A 14,068-nucleotide genomic window follows, 5' to 3' on the forward strand; every position below is an offset into this window, starting at 1 on the left:
CTGAACGCCTAGAACAAGCATGGTTCTGGCGTTCAACGCCAGAAATGGGCAACAAATGGGCATTCAACGCCCAGAACAAGCACCAATCTGGCGCTGAACGCCCAGAGTTGTGTGCAAGGGCATTTTGCATGCCTAATTTGGTGCAAGGTTATAAATCCTTGATCACCTCAGGATCTGTGGACCCCACAGGATCCCCACCTACCTCCACTCACTTCTTCTCACCCCTCTTTCACACAATCCCATAAACACTCTTCCCCAAAACTCTTCACCAATCACCTCAATCTCTCTTCCCTATAACCACTTCACCACTCACATCCATCCACTCTTCCCCATAAACCTACCTCATAAACCCTACCTACCTTCAAAATTCAAAATCAATTTCCCACCCAAAACCCACCCTTATGGCCGAACCTTACCCCCCTCCCTTCCCTATATAAAGCCCTCTATTCTTCTTCATTTTCACACAACACAACCCTCTCTTCCCCTTCTTGGCCGAATCACCCCTCCCTCCCCCCCCCCTCTCCTCCATATTTTCTTCTTCTTCTTCATCTATTCTTTCATCTCTTGCTCGAGGGTGAGCAATATTCTAAGTTTGGTGTGGTAAAAACATAACCTTTTTGTTTTTCCATTACCATTGATGGAACCCAAGACCGGAGAATCCTCTAGAAAAGGGAAAGGGAAGACAAAAGCTTCCACCTCCGAGTTATGGGAGATGGAAAGATTCATCTCCAAAGCTCATCAAGACCACTTCTATGATGTTGTGGTCAAGAAGAAGGTGATCCCCGAGGTCCCTTTCAAGCTCAAGAAGAATGAGTATCCGGAGATCCGACATGAAATCCAAAGAAGAGGTTGGGAAGTTCTAACAAACCCCATCCACAAGTCGGCATCCTAATGGTTCAAGAGTTCTATGCCAATGCATGGATCACTAGGAACCATGATCAAAGTAAGAACCCAAACCCAAAAAATTATATTACAATGGTTCGGGGGAAATACTTAGATTTTAGTCCGGAAAATGTGAGGTTGGCGTTTAACTTGCTTATGATGCAAGGAGATGCATGCCCCTACACTAGAAGGGTCAACTTTAATCAAAGGTTGGACCAAGTCCTCATGGACATATGTGTGGAAGGAGCTTAATGGAAGATTGACTCCAAAGGCAAGCCGGTTCAATTAAGAAGACTGGACCTCAAGCCTGTGGCTAGAGGATGGTTGGAGTTCATCCAACGCTCCATCATCCCCACTAGCAACCGATCTGAAGTTACTGTGGATTGGGCCATCATGATCCATAGCATCATGATTGGAGAAGAAGTAGAAGTTCATGAAGTCATCTCCCTTGAACTCTACAAAATAGCCGAAAAGCCCTCTCCTGGGGCAAGGCTAGCTTTTCCTCATCTTATTTGCCATCTATGTTACTCAGCTGGAGCTTTCATAGAAGGAGACATTCTCATTGAGGAAGAGAAGTCCATCACTAAGAAAAGGATGGAGCAAGCAAGAGAGCCCATTCATGGATCTCAAGAGACGCATGAAGCTCATCACCATGAGATCCCGGAGATGCCTCAAATGCATTTTCCTCCACAAAACTATTGGGAGCAAATCAACACCTCCCTAGGAGAATTAAGTTCCAACATGGGACAATTAAAGGTGGAACATCAAGAGCACTCCATCATCCTTCATGAAATAAGAGAAGATCAAAAAGCAATTAGGGAGGAGCAACAAAGACAAAGAAGAGACATAGAAGAGCTCAAGGATATCATTGGTTCCTCAAGAAGGAACGCCACCATCACTAAAGTGGACTCATTCCTTGTTCTTACATTCTCTGTTTTTCGTTTTCTCTATGTTAAGTGCTTATCCATTTTTGTGTCTTCATTACATGATCATTAGTATTTAGTAACTTTGTCTTAAAGTTATGAATGTCCTATGAATCCATCACCTCTCTTAAATGAAAACTGTTTTAATTCAAAAGAACAAGAAGTACATGAGTTTCGAATTTATCCTTGAACTTAGTTTAATTATATTGATGTGGTGACAATGCTTCTTGTTTTCTGAATGAATGCCTGAACAGTGCATATGTCTTTTGAAGTTGTTGTTTAAGAATGTTAAATATGTTGGCTCTTGAAAGAATGATGATAAGGAGACATGTTATTTGATAATCTGAAAAATCATAAAAATGATTCTTGAAGCAAGAAAAAGCAGCAAAGAACAAAGCTTGCAGAAAAAAAATAGCGAAAAAATAGAAAGAAAAAAAAAACAAGAGAAAAAGCAAGCAGAAAAAGCCAAAAGCTCTTAAAACCAAGAGGCAAGAGCAAAAAGCCAATAACCCTTAAAACCAAAAGGCAAGGGTAAATAAAAAGGATCCCAAGGCTTTGAGCATCAGTGGATAGGAGGGCCTAAAGGAATAAAATCCTGGCCTAAGCGGCTAAACCAAGCTGTCCCTAACCATGTGCATGTGGCGTGAAGGTGTCAAGTGAAAACTTGAGACTGAGCGGTTAAAGACAAGGTCCAAAGCAAAAGAAGAGTGTGCTTAAGAACCCTGGACACCTCTAATTGGGGACTTTAGCAAAGCTGAGTCACAATCTGAAAAGGTTCACCCAATTATGTCTCTGTAGCATTTATGTATCCGGTGGTAATACTGGAAAACAAAGTGCTTAGGGCCACAGCCAAGACTCATAAAATAACTGTGTTCAAGAATCATCATACTGAACTAGGAGAATCAATAACACTATCTGAACTCTGAGTTCCTATAGATGCCAATCATTCTGAACTTCAATGGATAAAGTGAGATGCCAAAACTATTCAAGAGGCAAAAAGCTACAAGTCCCACTCATTTAATTGGAGCTATGTTTCATTGATAGTTTGGAATTTATAGTATATTCTCTTCTTTTTATCCTATTTGATTTTCAGTTGCTTGGGGACAAGCAACAATTTAAGTTTGGTGTTGTGTTGAGCGGATAATTTATACGCTTTTTGGCACTGTTTTTAGTATATTTTTAGTAGAATCTGGTTACTTTTAGGGATGTTTTCATTAGTTTTTATGTTAAATTCACATTTCTGGACTTTACTATGAGTTTTTGTGTTTTTCTGTGATTTCAGGTATTTTCTGGCTGAAATTGAGGGACTTGAGCAAAAATCAGATTCAGAGGTTGCAGAAGGACTGCTGATGCTGTTGGATTCTGACCTCCCTGCACTCAAAGTGAATTTTCTGGAGCTACAAAACTCAGAATGGCACGCTTCCAATTGCGTTGGAAAGTATACATCCAGGGCTTTCCAGAAATATATAATAGTCCATACTTTGGTCGAGTTTAGATGACGTAAAAGGGCGTTGAATGCCAGTTCGACGCTGCTGTCTGGAGTTAAACGCCAGAAACACGTCACAAGCCAGAGTTGAACGCCAGAAATACGTTACAAACTGGCGTTCAACTCCAAGATTGACCTCTACACGTGTAACATTCAAGCTCAGCCCAAGCACACACCAAGTGGGCCCCGGAAGTGGATTTATGCATCAATTACTTACTTCTGTAAACCCTAGTAACTAGTTTAGTATAAATAGGACTTTTTACTATTGTATTAGAGATCTTTGATCAGTTTTATGCTATCTTAGACTTTCATGGGGGCTGGCCATTCAGCCATACCTGAACCATTATCACTTATGTATTTTCATACGGTAGAGTTTCTGCACTCCATAGATTAAGGTGTGGAGCTCTGCTGTTCCTCAAAGATTAATGCAAAGTACTACTGCTTTTCTATTCAATTCAACTTATTCTGCTTCTAAGATATTCATTCGCACTTCAACCTGAATGAGATGAACGTGACAATCATCATCATTCCCCCATGAACGCGTGCCTGACAACCACTTCCGTTCTACCTTAGATTGAATGAGTATCTGTTGGATCTCTTAATCAAAATCTTCGTGGTATAAGCTAGATTGATGGCGGCATTCATGAGAGTCCGGAAAGTCTAAACCTTGTCTGTGGTATTCCGAGTAGGACTCTGGGATTGAATGACTGTGACGAACTTCAAACTCGCGAGTGCTGGGCGTAGTGACAGACGCAAAAGGAGGGTGAATCCTATTCCAGTATGATCGAGAACCTCAGATGATTAGCCGTGCTGTGACAGAGCATTTGGACCATTTTCACAAGAGGATGGGATGCAGCCATTGACAAGGGTGATGCCTCCAGACGATTAGCCATGCAGTGACAGCACATCGGACCATTTTCCAGAGAGGATAAAAAGTAGCCATTGACAACGGTGATGTCCTTACATAAAGCCAGCCATGGAAAGGAGTAAGACTGATTGGATGAAGACAGCAGGAAAGCAGAGGTTCAGAGGAACGAAAGCATCTCTATACACTTATCTGAAATTCTCACCAATGATATACATAAGTATTTCTATCCTTATTTTCTATTTATTATTTAATTTCGAAAACTCCATAACCTTTTGATATCCGCCTGATTGAGATTTACAAGGTGACCATAGCTTGCTTCATACCAACAATCTCCGTGGGATCGACCCTTACTCACGTAAGGTTTATTACTTGGACGACCCAGTGCACTTGCTGGTTAGTTGTATCGAAGTTGTGAATGAAAAACGATTTATTAAGACGTGCGTACAGAGTTTCTGGCGCCGTTGCCTGAGATCACAATTTCGTGCACCAAACATCCATTTGAAATATTTTGAAACCTTTATGGGCGGCATAGGCAAGAAGCAACCGAATTGCTTCCATTCTAGCTACCGGAGCAAAAGATTCATGAAAATATATACCCTCTTCTTGATCATAACCTTGGGCCACTAATCTAGCCTTGTTACGAACAACTTGTCCATCCTTACCAAGTTTGTTTTTAAATACCCACTTAGTACCCGTTACCTTTTTACCATCCGGATGAGGTACTAATGTCCAAACCTCATTCTTGTCAAATTGAGCAAGCTCCTATTGCATGGCCTTGACCCATGATGGATCATCAAGAGCTTGTTTGACATTGTTGGGCTCCATTTGTGATAAGAGAGCGAAATTGCTAGGTTCGGTTTGCCTTTTGGTGGAGGATCTTGTTGTTACACCATGAGAGGGATCACCAATGATGAAGTCATGAGGATAGCCCCTCATAGACTTCCATTCTCTAGGCTTTCTGACAGGTGTAGAGCTTTGATGAGCTTCTGGTGGTCTCACTGTTTCAGTTGCTCGTGTCTGCTCAGGAGACAAAATGGAAATTTCTCCTCCAATATGACGAGACAAAACTGGACTGACAGATTCTTCATTTTGAACAGATTTGGGATTTTCTTTGCTTGTTCCAGCTTCTTCACCATCTGAATCCTTATCTATCACAGTACTGGGAATTAAGTTAGAATCACAAAAAGTAACATGTATGGATTCCTCTATTGTTCTATGCTCCTTGAGATAAACTCTATAGGCCTTGCTTGTGGTGGAATATCCAACAAACATTCCTTCATAGGATTTTGGATCAAACTTTCCAAGGTTTTCTTTATTATTAAGCACAAAACATTTGCATCCAAAAACATGAAAATACTTAAGATTTGGAGGGGTTCCTTTCCATAACTCATAAGGGGTTTTCTTTAATCTTTTTCTAATGATTGTTCTATTCAAAATATAACATGCGGTGTTCACAGCTTCAGTCCACAAAAATTTAGGAATTTCATTCTCATATAGCATAGCCCTAGTCATCTCTTGAAGGCTTCTATTCCTTCTTTCAACCACCCCATTTTGTTGGGGGGTTCTAGGGCATGAAAAGTTATGAGAAATCCCTAAGTCATCACAGAATTTTTCAAAGTCTTGATTTTCAAATTCTCTTCCATGATCACTTCTCAAATGGGCAATTTTCAAATCTTTTTCATTTTGGATTTTCTTACAAAGGGTGGAAAAAGCATGAAAGGCATCATTCTTATGAGCAAGGAAAAGTACCCATCCAAATCTAGAGTAATCATCTACCACCACAAGACCATAGTGTTTACCTCCTAAACTTTGAGTTCTAGTAGGACCAAAAAGATCAATATGTAACATTTCCAATGGCCTTTTGGTTGAGATTCCATCTTTTGTTTTAAAAGAGGATTTTACTTGTTTGCCCAATTGACAAGCGTCACAAGTAAGATCCTTGTCAAACTTGATGTTTGGAATTCCTCTAACCAAATTTCTTTTGACTAGCTTAGAAATTTGATACATGCTAGCATGTCCCAACTTTCTATGCCAAAGCCATTTTTCAGATTCAAAAGATGTAAAGCATGTTACATTTTGTTCCTTTAAATCCTCAAGAGTTAATCCATACACATTGTTGCATCTTTTAGCTTCAAGAAGAACATTCCCAGTTTTCTCACAAACAACTAAACAAACAAACTTCTTAAAAATAACTTCAAAACCCAAATCACATAGTTGACTAACACTAAGTAAATTATGTTTCAAGCCATGTACAAGGAGAACATCATTTATACAAGATGAGAAATTTTTACCCACTTTTCCAACAGCCACAATTTTTCCTTTTGCATCATCACCGAAAGTGACAAGCCCTCCATCATATTCATCAAGCTTTATGAAGAAGGTTTTCTTTCCGGTCATATGCCTAGAGCATTCGCTGTCCATATACCACATATTTTCCTTTCTTTTGGATGTTAGGCATACCTACAAAAACAAGCTTAAGTAACCTTAGGTATCCAAATCCTTTTGGATCCTTTTACGTTAAACCATCTTCTATGTCCTAAGCCATTGTAATAAAAAACAATTTTATAAACCTTATCACCGACCATTCTTTCACAAAAAAAGCATTGAATGGGAAAGTGTCCATTCCTATTGCATAGTCTACAAAATCTTGGAGTTGCTGTTTTGTTAAAGTAGGTGGGATCTTGAAATCTTGTATCATTAGAAGATGAAGCAATATTTTCAAAATGTGATTTTTCAGATTTATAGAACCCCAACCCAGCCTTATCATAAAGAGGTTTTTGACTAGCCAAGATGTGATTCAGATTTTCGGAACTTTGGGTGAACTTGGCTAAGTCTTCCTTAAGTCTTTTAACCTCTTTAAGCAACTCTTCATTTTGCTTAAAACAATCTACATATGCAAGAACAGAATGGTTACTTTCACAGCTTCTAACTTGGGCTCTTAACTGCTTATTTTCTTCAACAAGATCACAAGCAGTTTCGGCCTCTCTTACTTTTTCTTTTAGAAAACTGTTTTTAGCCTTAAGAATGGTAATTTGTTGTTCAAGTTCTTGATTTTCCAGCAGAAAACATCTTATTTTTTCAGAAAGGTGGTCTATCATAAGATGAAGATCTTCAGTATTAGGGTTATGAAAGACTACCTGATCTATGTGGTCTGCCATGAGACATGTTTGTGACTTGGTCTCGGTTTCTTCATCATCATCGGAGTCATTCTCCAAGTCTTCCCATGAGGCCATTAGTCCTTTCTTCTTTCCTTTTTTTGGCTTTTTCTCCTTCTTTAACTTGGGACAATCAGATTTGAAATGTCCCATTTCCTTGCAGTTGTAACAAGTTACTTTGCTAAGGTCTTTCTTCACTCTCCTTGAGCTGCTGCCTTTGCCTTTAAGCTTTATCATTTTCCTGAATTTTTTTTTGCAAACAACACAAATTCATGTTCAGAGGAGTTATCACTGGATTCTTCATCCAGAGGGTTAGTCATAGAAGAAAAAGCAATTCCTTTCTTTTTTGAATCTTTTTTCAAATAGATGTTTTCAAAAGCAAGAAGATTTCCTCTCAAATCATCAACTGTCATGGAATCTAAGCTACTGCTCTCAGAAATAATTAAAGCTTTAGTTTCCCACTCTTTTGTGAGACATCTCAACACTCTTCTCACTAGCACAGATTCAGAGTGTGTAATTCCCAAAGCATCTAAGCCAACAATGATGGCGTTGAACCGTTCGAATAGTTCATCAATGGACTCTCCTTCCTTCATTGCAAACATTTCATACTCTCTATTTAACATGTCTGTCCGAGTCTTCTTTACAATGGTGGTTCCTTCATGAGTTATTTGTAATTTGTCCCAGATTTCCTTTGCCGTTGTGCATCTTGATACCCGTCGGTACTCCTCAAAACTGATAGCACAGTTGAGCAGATTGATGGCCTTGGCGTTGAGCTCCACCTTTTTTCTATCTTCATCCGTCCAACTTGCTTCAGGTTCAAGAGAAACAACTCCTTCGGCACTTGTAACAGTAGGATATTGAGGTCCTTCCAAGATGATTTTCCATAGTCTGTAATCCACTGCTTGCACAAATATCTTCATCCTCTCCTTCCAATAGGTATAATTTTTCCCATTGAAAAGATGGGGTCTATTGCTTGATTGTCCTTCAGTCAGATTATAGGACACCACATTTGTGCCACTGTTTTCTGCCATAAGGATCTTTACTCCAAGCTGCAAAGCTTGATCTCTTTGAGACCAAGCTCTGATACCAATTGATGGTTTCAGTGGCTAAGAGAAGGGGGGTTGAATCTTAGTCCCCTTTTTGGTTGCTAACACTTGCTGAACTCAGAGGAGACTTTTCTGTTTTAGCTCGTCTCTGGACACGAGACTTTTTCTTTTGTCTCGTTCCTAGCCACGAGACTTTTCGTTTTGTCTCGTCACTTGGCACGAGACATTTTTAGTTTTTGCTCCTGTGCAGTAGAAAACAGAAATGGAGTAGGAGAGAAGAAAGATTACACCCAGATATATCCTGGTTCAGCTGCTAAGTGCAGTGCAGCCTACATCCAGTCTCCATCACAACAATGATGGAATTTCACTATAATCAACTTGATTACAAACTGTAAAGTGCTAACCCAACTTACAAGGGAATTCCCACAGAATCATGAAACACAACATAGATGAACAAAGGAACTCTAAGACATCTATGGCTTTTTCTTTTAATTTTGCACTCTCTGCCTTTTTCCGCTCTATGGCTTTTTCATACAAACCTCACTGTTTGCCTTTTTTCCATGAGACTCAAGACATGACAAAATTAAACAGAAAAATACAAAGCAGAATACATTGAAGGAGAAGAGAAAACTGTTAGCTCAGGTAGCTCTGAGAACACTGTGCCTTGCACTCTCAAATTTTTCTCCTTGTTCCAAACAATGGTTGTTCTCCCTTTTTTATAGAAGAGAGAAGCCTCCACACTTGAAGCCAACACCCAAACCAACTTCTTCCTCCTTCAACAAACAGAACCGGCTCGGCCACATAGAGAGAGAAGAGATAATCGTGCAAAACCCAACATGCAATTACCTCTAGTCATTTCTTGATCATCACCCTTCATCAATCCGAGCTCTCCATCCTTGGCTTGCTCTCCAAGATGGATTTCTGGCCCTTGATGCTTCATGATGATGATGACTTCATCTACTTCAATCTCTGCCTCAACCATCACTTCGCCACTCTAGCTACTTCCTGTGGTGGTTGAGCAGAATCAAAGACAAGCCATGCTTCAAGAATCTCCCTTGCTGGCCGAATCTTCATCGTCCATTTTTGAGCATGAAGAACTCAAGATTACTTCACCAAATCTAACCATATTTGGTGAAAATCTCAGCTACAGCTCATTTTTATTTTAGTATATTTTCTTGCCATCATTAGCTTGATGGTCTTGATGCATGCAGCTTCATTTCGGTAGCTCCATGTAGCTTCCATGGCTTCCTTTATTTTCTGGATATTGACCGAAAATAAGAAAGAGATGAGAGAGAATAAACAACTTGAAAGAAAAGCAATTCAAATGTAATAAACCAATTAGTTGGTAAAAATTGCTTTTACTTCCCTAGCTTAGAGTGGCGTGTAGCACTATGGCCATCAATCAATTCAGCTGCAACCTTCTCTCTCATAGTTCCCATGCATTAAATGACAATGTAATGAATTTTGGAATCCATCACATGGTGAAGTGCTTGGATCCGTTGAAAGCATTTTTGCTTTCTCTTCATCTTGGTTTCGGACCAAGTTTGGAAACATTCATCAACAATAAGATTGGGCTTTGTAACATTGAGTTTTATTCTGGCCCAATTAGTAACATTTGCTTTCCTGATGAATTTTGTTTCGGATCAAGCAATGAAAACATTCATCAAAATTAAAATTGGGCTTGGTAGAAACAAATATTGATTTTGGCCCAATAATATTTTGATTTAGGCTAAGTATTGGATCACTTAGCAAAGATTTATAATTGGGCTTGTAACCACAAGCATTAAGTCTGGCCCAACGTAAGAACAATAATTCAGCCAAACTTCATTGATTAATATTTTAACCAATGCTAAGCAAAAATTCACACTTGGGTTTGTAATCATTTATATTTTATTTTCGGCCCAATTAAAAACCTGCACAGCAAAATTAATTTAATTAATATATTAATCAAAATTAGATTAATAATTTTGCTGTTAATAATATTTGATCATCATCAATTTAATTTAGAGTTTTCCAAACTCATCATTATTTTTAGAGGTCGTAACGCTTCGCCACCTTTGATTTACATTCTAAGCGTAAAACTCTGTGTCGTAGGATGTTATAATGTCTAGACGTAATTATATATTACATGAATTACATGAAGTTAATATCATACGTCGAGTTTGCATAAATAAAAATTACCATAAATTACCGTTGTATAATAATTTAGATAGGAACTTTGTTAGGGAGACAATGAAAAAATTTGACAATGTGTACAATGGATTGATTTATTGGCCCACGGTGGATTAAAAAATAAAAAACACCTCCTAAACTCTAATAACAAAAAACTTTTACTCCCACTTTCAAATTTTAACCATTTCCTACCCACAACGAAACCCCCCAAAATATATGACAAAATAACCATCAAATTTTAAATTTCAAATCCCCCCATTTTAAATTTTAAATTTTAACAATGTGACACCCTGCAGCCCCACAGCCGCACCCATGCCTTCCCCACCCATGCTTTTCCCCTCACGTGCCCATTGATAGATGTTCAGTTCAATAGGTTGGCAGATAGTTATTATAATTCTTACGATGATGGTTAGTTTAAGTATATATAATTAACAAATGTAGGAAGTTCATTTCATTAAGTAGCCAGATGGTTATTTTAATTAAAGTTATGAAAAATGTTAAGTTTCTCTAGAGTCTGGAGAAGATTTAAAGTTATGAAAATTCTAATAGTGATTTATAAATAATGTAACCACTCAAACAGATTTTTTGAATTTTGTTCTGTAACATAGAAGCTTTTATACAAAGAAAGTGAAATGTTTAATTACTAATCCTAATTATTATCATTCTCGATTAACGTGGCTGTGAGGAGTGATTCACGTATGGTACGACCATCGGCTTCTATCCCTTGTTTATGGCGGATGAAAACGGAGTGACAGTAAAACACGCCGGCTGCGGGAGGGGCCGCACGGTTGGCGCGTTGAGATGCTTCTAGTGAGTGACACAAAGTGCGCGACGGTGCTGCTCGTACATTGGCGGGTCACAGGACGGCGTGGTCCGATGCTCTGGCAGCGGCGACTGATGTTGCTATCGGAGCTTTCACCGATGAGAAGGGAAGAGAGTGGACGAGAAGGAATTCACATCACATGAGAAAAATGGAGGCCATTTTTGCTATGTACGTAACTGCAAATCCTTATTTGCTTTAAATTTCAAATTGAAAATTATTAATAATTAATTAACTTAATTATTATTTGATGTTAATTTCAATTTTATCCCTATTATACACATTATACACTACATTTATTAGCTCCTCATACTTTCTCTTTAGATAAACATAAACATATATATATATATATATAACGCAAACTAAATCATACATAATTATTATTATATATAATATATTATCCATTATTAACAAATTCAAAAATTGAGACATGGGGATATTAGTATATTACTAAACATCAAGAGAAAGGATAACCAAATTACATGGCTGGTACAAATACAATACCTGAAATGCTTTTATAAATAGAAATTTAAAAGGGATATAATGGTACAATAAACCATGGTCTTCTGAAGAGAAAAAACCATGAGAAGAATGAGACTACCACTGCGAATCATATGCTCGTTGGCAAATATACGCCATCCCTTTCCAAAATACCATTCTCTTGAAGTACTTGGTCGACAACGGCCATCTCCATGAAACTGATTGGAAGTCTAAATCAATTCCAAGCTAAAACTAATTAGAGATGTGAAATGGATGGCCTCACTAAAGAAAGTGCACAACTATCGGGAAAACAAAATGTGTTAGTTCAACGATGACATCCTAAGAAAAAATGATAATAACTTACCAGTATATTCTCGTCGAATTGGTATTTCAATACCCTTTTCTCAACCACAATTGCATCGGGAATGAACAAATACTTGCTAAAGTGGTTGGATACAGCAAATTTCCAATACAGCAAATCATTGTAGGATAGCAGATAACTAATCTCATAAAAATTGACCAAAGTGTTCACGGAACAACTATGATTTGGAAAAGAAGTTGCTATAAGATTCCAAAATGCAGGAATAGAGTAAGCACTGCAACATATCTGAACTTTGTATGGATGCACCCAACAAAAAATGATTTGAAGAAATCCTCTTCTTCCTTGTGCTCAACAACCGCATAATTAAGCCCATGTAAAATTTCCCGATCAGAGCCAATACAATAACCTCCAATCTTAATCATTGCATCACCAAGCACACCAGGCCTATTCATCAACAACATAACAATATAGAAAACTCCATTACCACCATACGCGAAAAAAATCAAAGCACCATCGACGATGTTATACACACACCTGATGAGACGAAAGCCTTCCACTAAAATACCGGTGGTATCTAATTTTTAGAGTTTCATAGGAAAGCATTGGCCAGCAAAATCAACGAACTTGACCTCAGAGCCTAGATCGTTCGTGTATTTAGCATAGAAATTTTGCGGTAGAGCGAAAATGACCTTTGCCAACATAAAAAAACCAAACTCAACACAGTAGATCTAGAGCACGGTGGTATCAAATCACCGACAAATCAATGACTCAGTCTTACCAGGGATGAGTCGAGGCAAAATACCAAGGTGCACGAACATTTCGCAGTGCTGGAATGCATCCCAAATGATGTGTTCATCACTGGATCACTGAATATCAATTCACTGTTGAGCGTAAAAGTGGAAGGAAAATTGGCAACCATAACTAAAAAAAAATTTCCCTCTTACATGCAATCCAGAAACATAACACGAATCGCTTTGCTTCAACATAGTTGACTATTAATTGATTACCTGATATGTATAAGCGACGCAGACCAACTATGGAGATACCCCAATGGAATGAACCAAAAATATTAGAATAGTTAGGAGAGATTACTGCAAGTACCGTGTAAAGCGACGAAAAAGTTATATGGGGGTAGGGATGGCAAAATTTCCCGAGACGCGGGATCCCTGCGGGGACTGCCCCGAATGGGGATTCGATTGTGGGGAATTTTTCTCGCGGGGATGGGGATGGGGGACGAAATTCCTCCGAAGCAGGCGCGGGGACCCGAGTGGGATCCCCGCCCCGTCCCCGCTATTTCCCGAAATGTATAAATTCTTTGAATTATCCTTAATAGTTTATTTCTCATATATGTTTTTTAGACATTTCTCACACACATATATATAAAAACCCAAAACTCCTAATCTTTATTTGCATAACCCTTCTTCAATTCAGATATTTCTAAGGCAGTCCATACTTCATCCAACCTCTCTGCAGCCACCCCCTCGTCACCCTTCTCACCGCATCGTCACACCTCACCGTGCCATCACCCTTACCGCGTCGTAATTTCTTTTTGCGGCGTCCCTTTTCGTAACTCTGCCGTCGTGTCCATTCTCCTCTCTGTTTCCGCGTCTCCCATCTAGTCTACTACTTTGTCCTTTGGCTCGTCGTTGTGTCCCCATTGCGTTATTTCGAAAGAAGTCACCATTGTGTCATTTAGACTTTTTTGTATAAAATCTTGCAATTTTTGTATAAGATAGATACTTGTAGCTCTATTCATATGGAAATTAATAATTAGTTAGAACTATTATGTACATGGGGAATGGACGGGGAATGGGGATGGGGATCAATATTCCCCCACGGCGGGAAATGGGGCGGGGATGGGGAGCAAATCTGAGGGCGGGGATGGGGAGAAGGGAAGCATCCCCCGCCCCCACC

At 38.9% G+C, this 14,068-nt stretch overlaps 1 long non-coding RNA gene across 2 annotated transcripts; it reads right to left on the bottom strand.

Moving 5' to 3' along the window:
• Positions 1-11,715: 11,715 nt before the first annotated feature.
• LOC140182865 (uncharacterized) lies at positions 11,716-13,301 on the bottom strand. Of its 2 annotated transcripts, none has more exons than XR_011879108.1 (5): positions 13,162-13,301; positions 12,933-13,020; positions 12,689-12,843; positions 12,197-12,598; positions 11,716-12,062 (listed from the first exon to the last, which is right to left on the bottom strand). It is a non-coding gene; the product is annotated as an uncharacterized lncRNA (long non-coding RNA). The 2 variants fall into 2 exon arrangements; XR_011879107.1 differs by having other exon boundaries at positions 12,933-13,035; positions 13,162-13,289.
• Between the last annotated feature and the right edge of the window lie 767 nt (positions 13,302-14,068).

This window comes from Arachis hypogaea, chromosome 20 (assembly GCF_003086295.3).
Source record: "Arachis hypogaea cultivar Tifrunner chromosome 20, arahy.Tifrunner.gnm2.J5K5, whole genome shotgun sequence".
In the NCBI taxonomy this organism is placed as follows: Eukaryota; Viridiplantae; Streptophyta; class Magnoliopsida; order Fabales; family Fabaceae; genus Arachis; species Arachis hypogaea.